Source organism: Ranitomeya variabilis, chromosome 3 (genome assembly GCF_051348905.1).
Source record: "Ranitomeya variabilis isolate aRanVar5 chromosome 3, aRanVar5.hap1, whole genome shotgun sequence".
NCBI classification, from domain to species: domain Eukaryota; kingdom Metazoa; phylum Chordata; class Amphibia; order Anura; family Dendrobatidae; genus Ranitomeya; species Ranitomeya variabilis.
The window spans coordinates 36,649,458-36,665,467 of NC_135234.1; the positions used below are offsets into that span (position 1 = coordinate 36,649,458).

General features: G+C 43.5%; 1 protein-coding gene across 4 annotated transcripts in view; it reads right to left on the minus strand.

The window, feature by feature from the left end:
• The window catches only part of TIAM1 (TIAM Rac1 associated GEF 1), a 263,811-nt gene that overhangs the window by 150,331 nt on the left and 97,470 nt on the right, over positions 1-16,010 (minus strand). Inside the window, exon 1 of one of the 4 annotated variants that reach the window (XM_077293965.1) lies at positions 8,940-9,078. The exons of the other annotated variants lie outside the window; for them this stretch is intronic. The gene's annotated coding sequence lies outside the window, so the exon portion shown is untranslated. Of the gene's footprint in view, positions 1-8,939; positions 9,079-16,010 lie in introns of those variants that run through there. 4 annotated transcript variants of the gene reach the window in all.

Consider the following 16,010-nt stretch of genomic DNA (forward strand, 5'->3'; position numbering starts at 1 on the left):
CGCTTACTAGCCCGGCAGGGCAACGCACCTCGCCCGGCAGGGCAACGCACCTCGCCCGGCAGGGCAACGCACCTCGCCCGGCAGGGCAACGCACCTCGCCCGGCAGGGCAACGCACCTCGCCCGGCAGGGCAACGCACCTCGCCCGGCAGGGCAACGCGGCTTGTGCACAATTCTATGGCAGAGGGCATATCATCCAGAACGGTTTCCCTACCTTAGTCACAACTCTGATTTTCACACGTTAAATATAAAATGGGTGAAATATAATTACGATATAAAAGCTGGTCCTGTATAAACAAGAAGAAAGTCTCTTTATTCCTCCCACCATACACAAACTCCTCTGAACAACAAAAGAGGTTTTGACGCTTCCTTCCAGCACTAATCCATAAAGTAAAAAGGAGCCGGGAACACAATGAGAAGCGGACGCCGCACAGTCGATTAGAAAGTGTGCTTTAGTAAGTCACAAATCACTGTGAATGCGATTCTGGATATCGCTGGCGGTGCTGGCATTGTCAATGAAAAGCCGTCTGTCGGGCACAACCCAGGGATACAAAGATAGGTCACAGAGTCGGCATGTGGCAACTTGTAGCCCTTTCTTAATGCAGCCTCCCAGCCTTGTGTCATGTCATGCTAATGGGGGTACTAGGCCGCCCCAGAGGCCCGGCGAGGTGCACTAATGAAATAAATAATGTGGTTTAGGTTTGGTGCCCTGCAGCAGGACATAACCGGAGCAGAGGATCGAAGCCTGGTGCAGTCACAGGGCACTTCTTTACTTCGTCTACCAGGAGACATTGCACAAAGTTGGCTTCCTCTGAGTCACAGCCCGTTCTTCCAGCCTTCCCAGTATGAAGCCTGCAACTCACTTTTATGAGTAAGTTAAAAGGCGATGGCTCTTCTTCCTACCGCCCTTGCCTTGTTCCTAGAACTAGACATGATAGCAAGTACACAATGGATAGAAGTAAACAAAACGGGACACTGCCAAAACCGGGGTTATTCCGTGTGAGACACAGACATCTCCAGACAAGTGCTGAAGTTCCATGCCGCAAGAAATGAGACGTCTCGTGATGTCTCAGTGTCTACACATTGCTTGCGTAGCACCAGCATATTCCTGCAACGCTTTACAGACAATCATCGCTGTCCCCCATTGGGGCTCAACAATCTACATTACTTTATCTATCAGTAGGTCATTGGAGTGTGGGAAGAAACCGGAGGAACCTGGAACACGGGGAGAACATACAAACTCCTTGCAGATGCTGTCCTTGGTGGGATTTAAACCCAGGATCACAACGCTCCAAAGCAACAGTGCTGACCACTGAGCCACCATGCTTCCCATCTGTCTACAGACCAAGAGCAGAAAACCCAACGCCAACTACAGAAGTACTCACCAAATTTTGCTCAACTTACCAATATTTGCCTGCACGATTTATCTCCTGTGTATGGAACCATGCAACTACTGTTGGTGGATGGTGTTGTGGGTGGATGTTGGCCGTGAGGAAGGTTTGGCATGCTGGATTTCAACATACCCAATTCTTCGTTTTCCCAAGAGATAAAATATTTGTGCCGACAGCTTACATTTTTCTTACTTTACTACGGAGAAGATAAAAAAAAAATTTTGTGGCTCAAGAAACGGCCAAAGCTGTAGATTTACAAAAGCTTGAAGGCCAACTGTGGGGGGAGCAGTCAAAAACTTGACACAATTTGATTGGACATGGCGGTGTTGTCAGACTTGTATACTGATGACCTATACCTCAGGATAGGTCAATGAGATCGACTTTGTGCGAATATAACCAAAATTAATCCGGAGTGGTTTTTCATGTGAATTTTGAAGTTTCTGCTTCAAAAATTTACATAAAAAAATTAAAAAAAAGAAACAAAAAAACAGTGTAAATATAACCTTATGTGATGACAATCCTTCGTGTAGGACTATTTCAGGTTGAATATCGTGGGGGGAGCCAAATTTGAGTTATAAAAGCAAAACAATGATTGTGCAATGGGAACAGAGCTAAACCTACAGCGTTTTACCTGTGAGAAAATATATTTCAGGTGAAAGAAAAATAAGTGACCTCAGCCTCACAGTCAGCAAGTCTATCCATCACCAAGAGGAGTCCTGGGGCGTAGATACCGATAGATGAAGCAGCAGCAGCAGATCTACCGGCATTCCCAGGTGTCTGCTTATCCAATAATGAGCACAGGTGCCTGCAGCAACGTTCACAGATCTGATCCCCCACTCCGGAGGAACACAGGTCATCACCGATCATATTCATACCACCTCTCCCTGTAAGCCAACACCGGCTTTGCCAATGGGGTGAAATCCCATGCCGTAGATCTGTCGCAAAAATTCTTAGGACTGTAAATCTGTTCCATAGATAAGCAAGTGAACCGATTTCTACAAAGCCTCAATCAGATAAATAATCAAACATTTCTGCAACAAGTTTGTGAGGTGTGAACATGCAGCTCAAGCCTCCTCGATCATTACAACATGAAAATGTTAGCCATTCTGCCTTCAAAAAAGGTCAACAGTAGCTCCATTTCGGAATCAGTATTTCTCATTCCAAGACAATGGAGTCTCCAAGACTTAACCACCAACCTGTAAATGAAGAACCACAGTTTCCACGAGTCCCATGTGTGGTCTGGAAAACCAATCACTAAGTCTATTTTTAAGGACCACCCATTCCCCCAAACACATTAGATGATACCTGCCGACCATCTGATGTGAAAAGGGACCACCAGACTCTCCTCCAACAAGTGATGGGGAAAGAAGTGTTTAGAATCATAGAATGTTAGAGTTGGAAGGGACCTCCAGTGTCAGTGTCCAACCCCTGTGCAATGCAGGATTCTCTAAACCATCTCAGACAGATGTCTGTCCAGCCTCTGAAGACTTCCAATGAAGGAGAATTCACCATCACTCATGGCAGCCCGTTCCACTCATTGATCATCCTTTTAAAAAGTATTTTCTAATGTCTAATCTGTATCTTATCCCTTTCAGTTTGATTCCATTGCTTATGTTACAATGTGCAAATAAGAATAAGGATTATCCTTCGAGACAGTATATGGCAGCTCGTATTTCAATGTCTGATCCTTTTGTTGCCAGAGACCTTTTTTAGGGTGATGTGGAAACAAACATTGTGCCAACAGTCATCTCATGTGCATGGCCAGATCTACAGCGGAAGACCCAACATGACCACAAGGAAAGCAAATACACATTGAAGTCTAAAACTTAATTTCATCCCAATTCTTGTGTCCAAGTGTTACTTAACTTCGAGATACAACTCATGGCCATCAGCTTGTCTTCAGTAATTGTACATAGAAGAAGCCTCCCTTTTAACCATTAAGTATCATATGACCACTTGGGATAAAAAAAAATCTACACATGAATTTCTAGACAAAAACCCAATAAGGTCACAATTGCATGTTAACCACACTGGAACGTCTTTCAAAACGTTCTCTGGATTTTCACACACCAAGTGAAGACAAAGTTAAAGGGTCTGAAGAACAATTAACAGGTTCCCGTGAATTTGCTGTACTATTTCCACATCATTAAAATGTACAGTCTACTTAAGAAGCTGCCATTATAAAAAAAATTCTAAGTACCGAACATGTGAAATTCCAGAAGTTATGAATAATTTATCTTTTTTGTCATTCTTCGCGGGACCTAGAACAAAATAAGAAACTGTGATTAAACTATTTCATAGGCCAAAGTCAGGACTGCTCCCATCTGAATGGTTTTCTTAGCAATTATTGTTGCCTGGTATTCATTAATAACCATTCTTATCTCTCATCTGAAGACCTTGCGAAAGGTTTCAAGGTCAAGACATCACTTACTTGGGAGAAAAATGTGCTAATCACCCAAGAAAATGAGAAAAGCGTTGTCATGTGGCAAGGTCTGTCGGAGACGCATATCACTGTCTCATTACTGGGACCAAGAGTCGGAGTGACAGGATCCTCTCCTTTTGTGGTCTTTGATGCCATCCGCGTTCTAGCCTAGATTAAAGTCACTGACTGATAAATTGTTATGTTATCTCTGGAGTACAAGGCGCCCCGCAGAGGACAATGCATCACACATGCCAAGAAAAGGGATCTCGAGAACTAATTGGCAATATGCATCACTGATGAGGTATTGGGTTGACCCAATCAATAGGTTTTGGGTACTAATCACTTGGCTATATCCATTGTGATTTCAGCCAAATAAAGTTCAGTTGGTCAACATATCACGATGTCACTGTGCGTTATGACCTCCGATACAGTCTTAAAGTTGGCAGTATGGGGGCCTGAAGTCTTGTCGGACGAGAGAAGGATTGAAACAATTGAAAGCCAACGGCTGAGCCTTTTGGTTTATGGAAGATAAGACGCTGCCAACGGTTCCTTCAAAGGGATCAAGGTGCGTGAAGCTGAAATGAGAGTTCCTATGTCTGGGAGAGTTAAGGGAGATGGAGGTCATCAGCTTTATTTGCGATTTCCAAAAGCCAGGATGATACAGTAGATGGACAGATAATTGGTAAAGCTTCTTAGGATGCTTGTGCCTGATCAGACTGTGTAAAAGCTTCTTCGTTGACTGATCGGAATGTTTACGCCGGCATAAAAATCATCATTAATCAGCTGCAAGTGTGAACAAGAGATGTGCTGCCGATAACATGATACTGTATAGCGACAGAATGATCGTTTTATTCCCATCAGTCGGCTTGTGTAAACAGGACAGTAAAGGCAGCATCGACCGAACAGTATATGCTCGATAGATGCTCGTTGACGTGAACGCACCCTAAAAAGACCTTCCTGAGGATTTATGATCATTCCCACCACATATCTGACAAGCCTTTGAAGATCACTTCCAATCTTTTACAATGAGGGAGGACAGCAGACAGGTTTTCGGAAGTCAAATAAGGAAAACTACAGCTGGATTGGTGGCTGAAAATGACCAGCGACTGCCAAGATGTTTACAGACCAGGGGCCATTTGTTAGCCTTGTATAACTTATCACTCCGCGCTTCAGATATGAACAGAATGATCAGTAGTAGATCGATCAGTGCGCAAAGGCTGCCATTGTTCTCGGCAGCACATGTCCTGTTTACACAGGATTATGTGCTGCCGAAAATAATGATCTTTTAAACCAAGACAAAAATATCCAGGATTTTGCTCATTCATTAGTTGATCGGCAGCCTATTTACATACCTATTTAGATGAGCGTGCCTAGGAATCATTCACAATAATCATGCACTTAAAAAAGGACATATTGGATTGGATTCAACCCATTGACCACATCGGTAGCCTTTCTCCCCTAAACTCCTAACAGAGGGTAGAAGAGACGTAAACCCTATAGCTAACTTTTCTTTAATGGCCAAGTAGTAGGAGCTTCCATGGACATGAAAAAGTGGACCACCAGTAAGAAATTTCTCATTTGTGGCTTCATGGGATAAGCAGATCCCCCTTTCAAAAAATAGTTGCACAACAAAAAAACAAAAAAAAACATTGTACCAAGTTGCCAAAAATGGAATTTCATGTACCAAAAAAAGTTGCAAAACAGCTGTGTTTGATCCATTATCCCAAGTCTCTGTTCTGTCACAGAGATTACACAGATATTTCCTCAACCATTCCTTTATGTTATTGCAGGGGCAACTGTGTTGGTGTGACACTGTCCTAACACGCTGCCGCATTCCACCAACTCCAAGTAACAAGGACGCCTTGTTTATATGGCAAGGGAAATACAGGAGACCCGAGGTTATAACCTTTTTGCTTTCAGAGATCCACATTAAGGCATCTTGTGTGACCTTTTGCATTTAACAGGGTGGTAACGAAGTGGTCTCTATGAAATAAACGATAACCCAAGGTTCTATCATATTGTGTTGTCATTTAGTAAGCAATTGTAAATAAATAATTTAGTATATAGATAGACTTTTTAATTAATTACTGCCTTTTGGATCATCCTCTAGTCACAGTCCTATTTACGGTAATAAGAAATCGCTGCATGATACAATAGGATCCAAGGTGCAAAACATCAAGTTTCTTTCATTTTGGAATTTTTTTTTTTACATTTTTGAAAACGAAAAAGGAACAAGAGACATTTGCTAAAATCCCAAGACCGGGACCAAAAGGGCCGTGATGATTGATGATGCACATTAGATGGCCATCATCCAAATGATCTCTTGTCTAACAGCCCTCTCCCCCCCAACTCACCGATACTCGGGAACGCTGGGCGAGACAGGGCGCTCCACATCTCATGGTAGAGCCGCAGCCAGACTCCTAAGTCAGCAACCTAACTCTCCGTCATCAGCTTAAAAATCAACCAAATGATTCTCTCCCACAAACTTATCTGTGGGGTGGGTGGGAAGACCGCCATATACAGACCATCGGCTAATCCATCTGATAACGGCAGCTTCAGCCATCTTTAGTTTAAAGAGTATGGGGCCTTTAGATTATATAGGTTCTTCATGATGAGATGTAAATGAGATGTTAGGATCTATGGGCCGGACATAGATCTCCCCAGGAATCTGCCTCCAGAGCTTATTGCAAATGTCAGGGGGCGTTACCAGTGTGAGACATGTAATGACTGACAGTCCGCTCTCCTGATCTACATGTCTCACACTGGTATGACCCCTGTCATTTACAATAAGCTCTGGAGGCAGATTCCCAGGGAGATCTATGTCCAGCCCATAGATCTTAACTCATTTACATTTTAAGAAAACTGTGGATTTCTCTGGCACAAGACATCGGATTGAAGATATCAAGGTATCATTTTATTAACGCCCTACCATCTACATGGCCATACAGACAACTTGGTGGGGTTGATGCTACTGACCCATGCCCTCTAAATCATCCATTCATTCTGAAGAATTACCAAATAGAAAAATGTATAAATCCCAGGAATAAAGGCTTCTGGAAAAATAAAGATAAGTTATGCAGAATTACAAATATTTTATATCGGTCTTCAAATGACTCATATTTCCATCTGAATCTTGTGACATTCAACATTATTTTATTTTATTTTTATTTCCGGACTGGAAACAAGTGCCGGAATTATCAGAGCCCCTATACTGGTTTTAAGTAATATAATTGCATAAGTGTACAGAAACTAAACAAAAAATAAAATAAAAAAAATCAAAGTAAAAAACAAAAAATTGCTCCAAAATGTAATAAGCAGGACATATGGCCCAAACACTTAAGATTAAACAGAACATGTAGTACGAGCACTGGTCCCTCTCTCACAGTATATGGTTTCATAGTTAGAGTCAAACCCTCAAAGCCGAGAAGAAACCTTGTCCAGAGCAGCGAGGGGGATGGGGAGGAAAATTCCTAACAAAGATGAACTACAAGAGGAAGAGCTGCCAGAGACCCCGGCAGAGGTCACCTCCAACAAGACGAGGATTCATCCTACGACTGATCTACCCCTGTGTGTAATGGAATACTGCAAAAGCATAAAGATGGGAAAGTTATTGTCAGACCTGTAAGTGATATTAATGACAAGTGTGTAAAAGGCTTCATTAAACCACAGAGCAAAATAAGTGCAAAAATAAAGGTAGAATATGAACATAGTAAAAAAGCACAATAAAAGCCTATAAAAAGATACCCAAAAAGTGGAGAAAAATTCCATTAATACAAGTCAAGACCCAACTTAATCAGCACAGATTTCCTCCAGATTTGTTTTTGCAACAAAGTTATTTAACCTTCTATATTATAAAAGAAGAAAAAATAAATAAATAAAATTAAAATAAAATATTATATATATATAAAAAAGTCAGTCTGGCCAATGTAAACAGTTGTCCATCCAAAGAATAAAACCACAATCGATGAGTCACATAACGACACGCAGTGACCCGCAGGGATTTCCTAAATCTATACCCCCTCATTATTACCACTAGACCAAGAAACCGGCCCCTGCGATTTATGGGTCTTTGCATTTATCTACAGTAGATCCTTGGTCACCAACGGTGGTCCTCCAAGCTGCGGCAAAACTGCAACTCCTTCCAACCTGTCTGAGCATGCTGGGAGTTGTAGTTTTTCCACTGTTGGAGAGCCACCAGTTGAAGAACACAAAAAGAAGAAATAAATCCAAAATATTGCAAAGAATATAGGTATATGGTCGTGTAAGTTAAAGGACTGTATGCAGCACACCGCCATGTGGGTGTTGAAGAGCGACGACCCTCGCATTAGTTACCAGGCCATATACAGGGGAGACACTAATCCATTAATTGCGACCATTTATATTACCGGACAATTATGAGCAGCATAAAAAAAAAAAAGAAGTTTAATAAATAAACAATAAGCCGATGACAAAGGCGACAATACAGCAGGATGCACAATATGCACCACCTCTAGCTGTAAATAGGGAACTCAAAAGATCAAAATCTTCTCAAAAAACAAAGGCAAACAGCCGACAAGAGGCGCAGAACGCGGCCAGAAAGTTTGAAACTTCTTCAACTTAATAAAAACTTTAATAAAAGTTTTCTAAGTGAGCGTGGGACTGAAAATCTGCTCCAAGACCAAAACTAAAGACTGACGGGCTGGGGCGGTGTTGGTGTTATGGTAGTGTTATTATGACCTAGATAACACACTCGTCCCTCGATATCATCATACGGGGATGTAGCAGAGCTCACGTGGTTACATAACCATAGCACTGCAGGTAACTATTCCAACAAGTCCTGTAGAAACGAAACAATCAGAAGACAGTACGGTGCGATCATACAGATGTAGCAGAGCTACAATAGTCTGCGATCTGCTCCCCGTGTACCAGGATATACCGCATATAAAGCTATATACCTGCAGTATATACCGCATATAAAGCTATATACCTGCAGTATATACAGTGATGCAGAGAGGACACATGGGGAGAAGTTCTGTAAAGTTCCTGGAGCGGAGACTCCGCATGGAGCCCCGGCGTCTCCCCACTGCACAGTGGTCATATAGTGCCATACAGTGAGAGCATAGAGTACACATCTGTGCCATCAGCTCACCCATTGTGTCGCCCTGCGCTCCTCCTCAGCCGCTTCCACATGCTCCTCAGCCTCACAAGTGAGAAGCCTCCACTCTCTCCGCAGATCAATGTGCTGGCTCCAGGCATGTGGGTGGATCACCAGGCTTCATGTGAAGATGACACCGGCCATTTGGGCGTGTAGGGAGCAGATTCTGCTTTTCTTCCTCCTCTCTGTAACCTCCTTCTTCCTTTTTAGCCTTTTGGTATTTAGTCACACTACACAAGGCCGGCTTGTGGGAACCTGGGGCTAGTGCCGGCCCCATGCTGCTCCATCTGAGTGCCTGAGGGCCACGGCTAATGGAAGCCACAAATGTGCAACTAACACAAAACCCAGAAAAGGAGGGAACACAGGTAGCCAAGGAATGAAAGAGTGACCCCCTCTCCCACCACCGGCCGAGGGAAAAAGGGGGCTCATTACAGACCCCTTAATATTAGAACTGGACACAATTCACTATTTTACCCCCAGATTACAACTCCACATCCAATTAATCAGACTTAGGGTTTATTATTTATTTTACTCCCTTATATAATCGCCATCATATTCGCCAGTTTTACAGTTCTCATCGCTGCCCCCACTGGGAATCACAATCCCTACCGGTATGTCTTTGGAGAGTGGAAAGAACCAGGCGGAAACTCACAAAAGGAGAGAACATGCCAACTCCTTGCAGATGTTGCACTTGGGATTATAACCCAAGGAAGAAGACCACCATGCTAACCACTGAGCCACCATTTCCAAAACCATGATCAGAAACGTGAGCGATTCAGGATAACAAGCGAAATGATCCTCTGAAATGGTTTGAGATCTATAGGAAGCAGAAGTAAAAGAAGACTTTGGGATGTCCTTTTACTTTGTCTCAACCATTTCCAGAAGGCTCAGGGAAGTAAATGGAAAGAGCCGTGTAGGGTATGTGCACACGCTGCGGATTTTGCTGCGGATCCGCAACGGATTTGACGCTGCTGATCCGCAGCAGTTTTCCCAAAGTTTACAGTACCATGTAAACCTATGGGAAAAAAAAAAAAAACGCTGTGCACATGCTGCGGAAAAATCCGCGCGGAAACGCAGCGGATTATTTTCCGCAGCATGTCAATTCTTTCTGCGGATTCCGCAGCGGTTTCCAACATGCACCAATAGGAAAGTGCAGTTGAAAACCCGCAGAGGAATCCGCAGAAGAAACCGCTATAAAATCTGCAGTGAAAGCCGCAGTGGTTTTGCACTGCGGATTTTCCAAATCCGCTGTGGAAAAATCCGCAGCAGAATCCGCAATGTGTGCACATACCCGTAGGCGGTCAACTCAGCAAGTGAGAAAGGGTGATGGGGCCACGTATGAAAAGCGGGACTCCTCTCACACCCAAAACCTGTGGATATGCCCCAAGTGTCAGATGTGAAGACCTTTAAACTGTGCAGAACCCAATTACTGGGTTCTAGTCACCCATCTACATCTAGTAGGTCCTACGTAGCCGGGGTCTTACGCACCATAATTTAGCATATATATGGAGTCTAGTAGGGCGACAACACAATATTCCTGTATTTATGGGGGCACATTAATACAGACATGTAGGACAGTGTTTGTGCAATGCCCCTCAAGGCAGAACTTCGTTATCCGGATCCCACCAGCAGCGAGTGCCCCCGACAGACCTGCCTCGCTTCCCTACCCCATATCTAGCCATGGTCACATCCCCTTGAGGACCTCATGAAGATGGCGAATATGCCAGACTGTTCATAGAGACCAATAATATTCTTACCACTCCCAAGGCCCCCCAAGTGCTGTAGACCCTCAGATGGCCGGTCACCCTCCATTCTATCTTTTTGCCCCTGGATTACAGAGAACCACCACCACCTCCATGGCAAATCAACATGACAATCACAAAGTAATGCTGGGACTGTCAAATACAGGGAGGAATATATGAAGATGCCGCCTCTCAGCACAAATCTGTGCAGTAATGATGCCAGCAAGGAAAACCACTGCACAGAAGGCAAACTTACAGCTGGCAGTGCCCGGTAACTGTGGGCATTCATAAAGTATCAGCAGAACGCTCATTACAGCCCCGGACACTAAATTATCAATTAAGCTGCAATACCAGATAACACCTCTGGTTGAGGGTGGAGCTGTTTGACACTTTTTTCCTTCTAATTTTATACAACTCCCGAGAAGTTTTCCACCACTGTATATATATTAAAAAAAAACACAAAAAAAAACACATCATTTATGCTACGCGGTTGATCATACAGTCGATAGCTGTTGGGGAAAGTCATTCAGATAAACCCATCGGGAGACGTAGTGTTAATTCCGTTCCTCTAACTGAAATAAAGTATGGGCAAATGCCAGACACTTGTGGAGGAGGCTGGCCTCCCGCACCCAGAAAGACACAGCAAAATATAAGCCATCCTTCTGGTATCAGACATGGACATGGTCAGGAGATCCTCAACCCATTCAATCAATAGTCAAAGATGGTGGGTTTGGCCATCTTTATTCCTGTATGTATGGGCAGATGAAAAGTTTTGCGATTAAGAACAGCAGGGCAGAATACTTAAAGGGGTTGTCCAGGCTTGGGGCTCAAGTCTGCAGTCAGTCAATTTATGGGACCAGTGTGCACACTGCGCGAGATGAGGATTCACAAATCTTCAGTCAGTGACTGACTGCAGTCTTGACAACCCCTTTAAAAAGGAAAAATAAAGGGTCCCATTAATCATTTAAACTTATAAAAAAAAAAAAAAAAAAAGTGGTATTTGATTTTTTTGTGGCCAAATTCTTCAAAAATGTCGCACGCAGGTGTAGAATTTGTGCAAAATAATATTTAAAAAAAAACAAACAGCTTTTAATTGTCTTGAAAAGGTTTTGTAACTTTTTGAAACAAAATTGCTGCAATTTGCCAAATGGTGCAAAAACATACGTATACACAACTCCTGGGGTAGGACTGGAGAACGTTTGCCCAAAATTTTGAAGCCAAAAAAAAAAAAAAAAAAAGTATCAGCTGCAAACATCTGGAAAACCACAAACGTCCTCCCACAATGGCGAACCAGCAGCCACGGCTCGGGGGGCATTTCTACCTAAGGAGTCCTTTTGTACCCCATTTATTAGATGCCGTGTGTTGGTTACAGATGGAGGTTTAGTTCATCTCTAATTCCCGGCAGCCCCATCAGTAATCACAAGTCTCTGGAGCGAGCCCATCAGACACGCGGCACCGCGGCAGCCTTCCTCCTCTGCACCCGTCTCCCCTACTATCAGGACTTCACTCTGGATCCAGGAGTGACGCACAACTCTCCATAGTTCTAAATATTCTGCCCTCCCCATAGGGGAAAACAGGAGCCGCTGGGATGCACTTTCCATGGCAGCAGCTGCATACGACTGCTCTGCATCCTCTCCGCCATTGTTAGAGGGGTGTACGGACCTTATAGCATCACAAGATAATAAAGGAACAGTAGATGGGGAATGGCAGAGATGGAAACCTAAGCATGCAGGGCGATGACCACATTTTCCGAGCAGGGTGTGCGCTCTGTACGGACTGCACGCTGATCTGTATGAGTGACGTGCAATCATTCATTGTCTTTCTCGGAAGGGACAAGTACAGACCTGAGCGGAGTTTCACCTCTGAGAATCTGCATATGAACACAATACCTCCTGTGGAGGCTCCGTCCTCTCCCGCCCCAGATCAGGTATCCAGGTTCCCACACACAAAGCCGGGCTCCCATCATGTGAAAGACAGCAGACATCACCACTGGCTTATACCATACGGGAACAGGACAAAAATGGACACCGTGCCCCAAAGAAGCCTAAAGGGGTTGTCCCATAAACATTTATCAACTATCCATAAGGTAGATGATAAATGTATGATCCCTGGGGGTCCGGAGGCAGAGACATCAACCAAACCCAGGAGGAAGAAGCGGAATAAACGAGCTTTTTAACATGTTTAGGAGATTTTCAGTCCAACATCGCAGACCAAAAGCCAGGCACATACAGGTCCTTCTCAAAAAATTAGCATATAGTGTTAAATTTCATTATTTACCATAATGTAATGATTACAATTAAACTTTCATATATTATAGATTCATTATCCACCAACTGAAATTTGTCAGGTCTTTTATTGTTTTAATACTGATGATTTTGGCATACAACTCCTGATAACCCAAAAAACCTGTCTCAATAAATTAGCATATTTCACCCGGCCAATCAAATAAAAGTGTTTTTTAATACCAAACAAAAAACCCATCAAATAATAATGTTCAGTTATGCACTCAATACTTGGTCGGGAATCCTTTGGCAGAAATGACTGCTTCAATGCGGCGTGGCATGGAGGCAATCAGCCTGTGACACTGCTGAGATGTTATGGAGGCCCAGGATGCTTCAATAGCAGCCTTAAGCTCATCCAGAGTGTTGGGTCTTGAGTGTCTCAACTTTCTCTTCACAATATCCTACAGATTCTCTATGGGGTTCAGGTCAGGAGAGTTGGCAGGCCAATTGAGCACAGTAATACCATGGACAGTAAACCATTTACCAGTGGTTTTGGCACTGTGAGCAGGTGCCAGGTCGTGCTGAAAAAAGGAAATCTTCATCTCCATAAAGCATTTCAGCCGATGGAAGCATGAAGTGCTCCAAAATCTCCTGATAGCTAGCTGCATTGACCCTGCCCTTGATGAAACACAGTGGACCAACACCAGCAGCTGACATGGCACCCCACACCATCACTGACTGTGGGTACTTGACACTGGACTTCAGGCATTTTGGCATTTCCTTCTCCCCAGTCTTCCTCCAGACTCTGGCACCTTGATTTCCGAATGACATGCAAAATTTGCTTTCATGCTTCTCTGTAGCCCAGGTCAGGCTCTTCTGCCGCTGTTTATGGTTCAAAAGTGGCTTTACCTGGGGAATGCGGCACCTGTAGCCCATTTCCTGCACACGCCTGTGCACGGTGGCTCTGGATGTTTCCACACCAGACTCAGTCCACTGCTTCCTCAGGTTCCCCAAGGTCTGGAATCGGTCCTTCTCCACAATCTTCCTCAGGGTCCGGTCACCTCTTCTCGTTGTACAGCGTTTTCTGCCACATTGTTTCCTTCCAACAGACTTACCATTGAGGTGCCTTGATACAGCACTCTGGGAACAGCCTATTTGTTGAGAAATTTCTTTCTGGGTCTTACCCTCTTGCTTGAGGGTGTCAATGATGGCCTTCTTGACATCTGTCAGGTCGCTAGTCTTACCCATGATGGGGGTTTTGAGTAATGAACCAGGCAGGGAGTTTTTAAAAGCCTCAGGTATCTTTTGCATGTGTTTAGAGTTAATTAGTTGATTCATAAGATTAGGGTAATAGGTCATTTAGAGAACCTTTTCTTAATATGCTAATTTATTGAGACAGGTTTTTTTTGGTTATCAGGAGTTGTATGCCAAAATCATCAGTATTAAAACAATAAAAGACCTGACAAATTTCAGTTGGTGGATAATGAATCTATAATATATGAAAGTTTAATTGTAATCATTACATTATGGTAAATAATGAAATTTAACACTATATGCTAATTTTTTGAGAAGGACCTGTACACAGGCGCCCCATCAACCCTAGCAACCAGTCACACATCCGCCCATTACCAGCCGCAAAGTACATAGGACTATGGGGCCGCAGTTAAGTTTTTCTTACTACAGAGACTTCTCACCATATGAACATTTCAAAATTATTTATAATCCACAATGCTATTCATTTAGAAAAAGGTTTGGATGCTTTTTTTGCAAAGTGTCTCACATTGACATCTCTTGCAGTCAGGCATTCCACAGCTTGACTGCTCTAACTGTAAAGAACCCTTCCTAAAAACGGCAGTTAAAAGGAAAGGGTTCTTTACAGTTCGAGCGGTCAAACTGTGGAATGCTTGACTGCAAGAGGTAGTAATGGCCGACACTAGAACAGCTTTTAAAAGAGCACTGGATGCAGAGGCATAGCAAGGGGTTTAGTTCAGGGAGGTGGGGGGGGGGGGGAGGGCCAATCTTCTTAGTGGGCCCTGTGACTAAGACACTGGCAAAGTACTAGCTTGGAGATACACGTCACTGAGGGCATTAGCTTCAGTGATTTGAACCCCATAAGTTTGCTCCAGCACACTGTGCTGAGAGGCTTTAATCAGCCATTTTAAGGGCTGGTTTTTGTGGACAGCTATAAAGCGGGTAGAAGGTTGCCCACCTTAGCTCCACCCCAGGGTATAGTCTGGGGTTGTCTGGGGTTTAAATAGTCGCCTCCTGAGACAGTGTTCAGCGTGTCTGGAGAAGCCAACTCCAGAGAAGTGTTCGTGTTTGTGCTAACCCTGAGCAGATGGATCCCCTCTACCACAAAGTACTGTGCTTTGTGTTATAACTTTGTTTTGTTTTCCTATTTTTGCCCAAACGGCCGTGTTTATTTTTACTCCGTCATGGTTTATTCTGCATATATAATAAACCAACACTGATAACATTATTTCTAGTGGAGTCAATCACTTTTCCTGTCTTTTCCATCTGGCTGAGACTGACAACTTTTCCAGCCACTCTGCAGAGTCTACAACGAAGATAAATTTGTCTCATCACATTTTTGACACCATTCCAACCTATCCACAATTTACTCCTTATCCTGCCGATACCCCAATACTGAGCAGATTCCTGTGTCTCCAACACCATATAATCCAACTGTAACCGTGCAATATAATGGGCCTACATACAGTATATCGGTCCCACAACTCTTCACACTATAGTTTCTTGAATATAGTATAATGCATCCCACAGTCTGTGTAGAATGCGCCTCAGTCCTCTGTATAGAATAATGCACCCCATAGTCCTCTGAATAGTATAATAGACCCCATAGTCGTCTGTATAGAATAAAGCACCCCATAGTCCACACAATGCACTTAATGATCCTCTGTATAGTATAATGCACCCCATGGTCCATACAGCACACTGCACCCCATGGTCCTCTGTATAGTATAATGCACCCCATGGTCCTCTGTATAGTATAATGCATCCCACAGACCTCTGTATAGAATAAAGCGCCCCATAGTCCTCTGTATAGTATAATGCACCCCACAGTCCTCTATATAAAATAATGC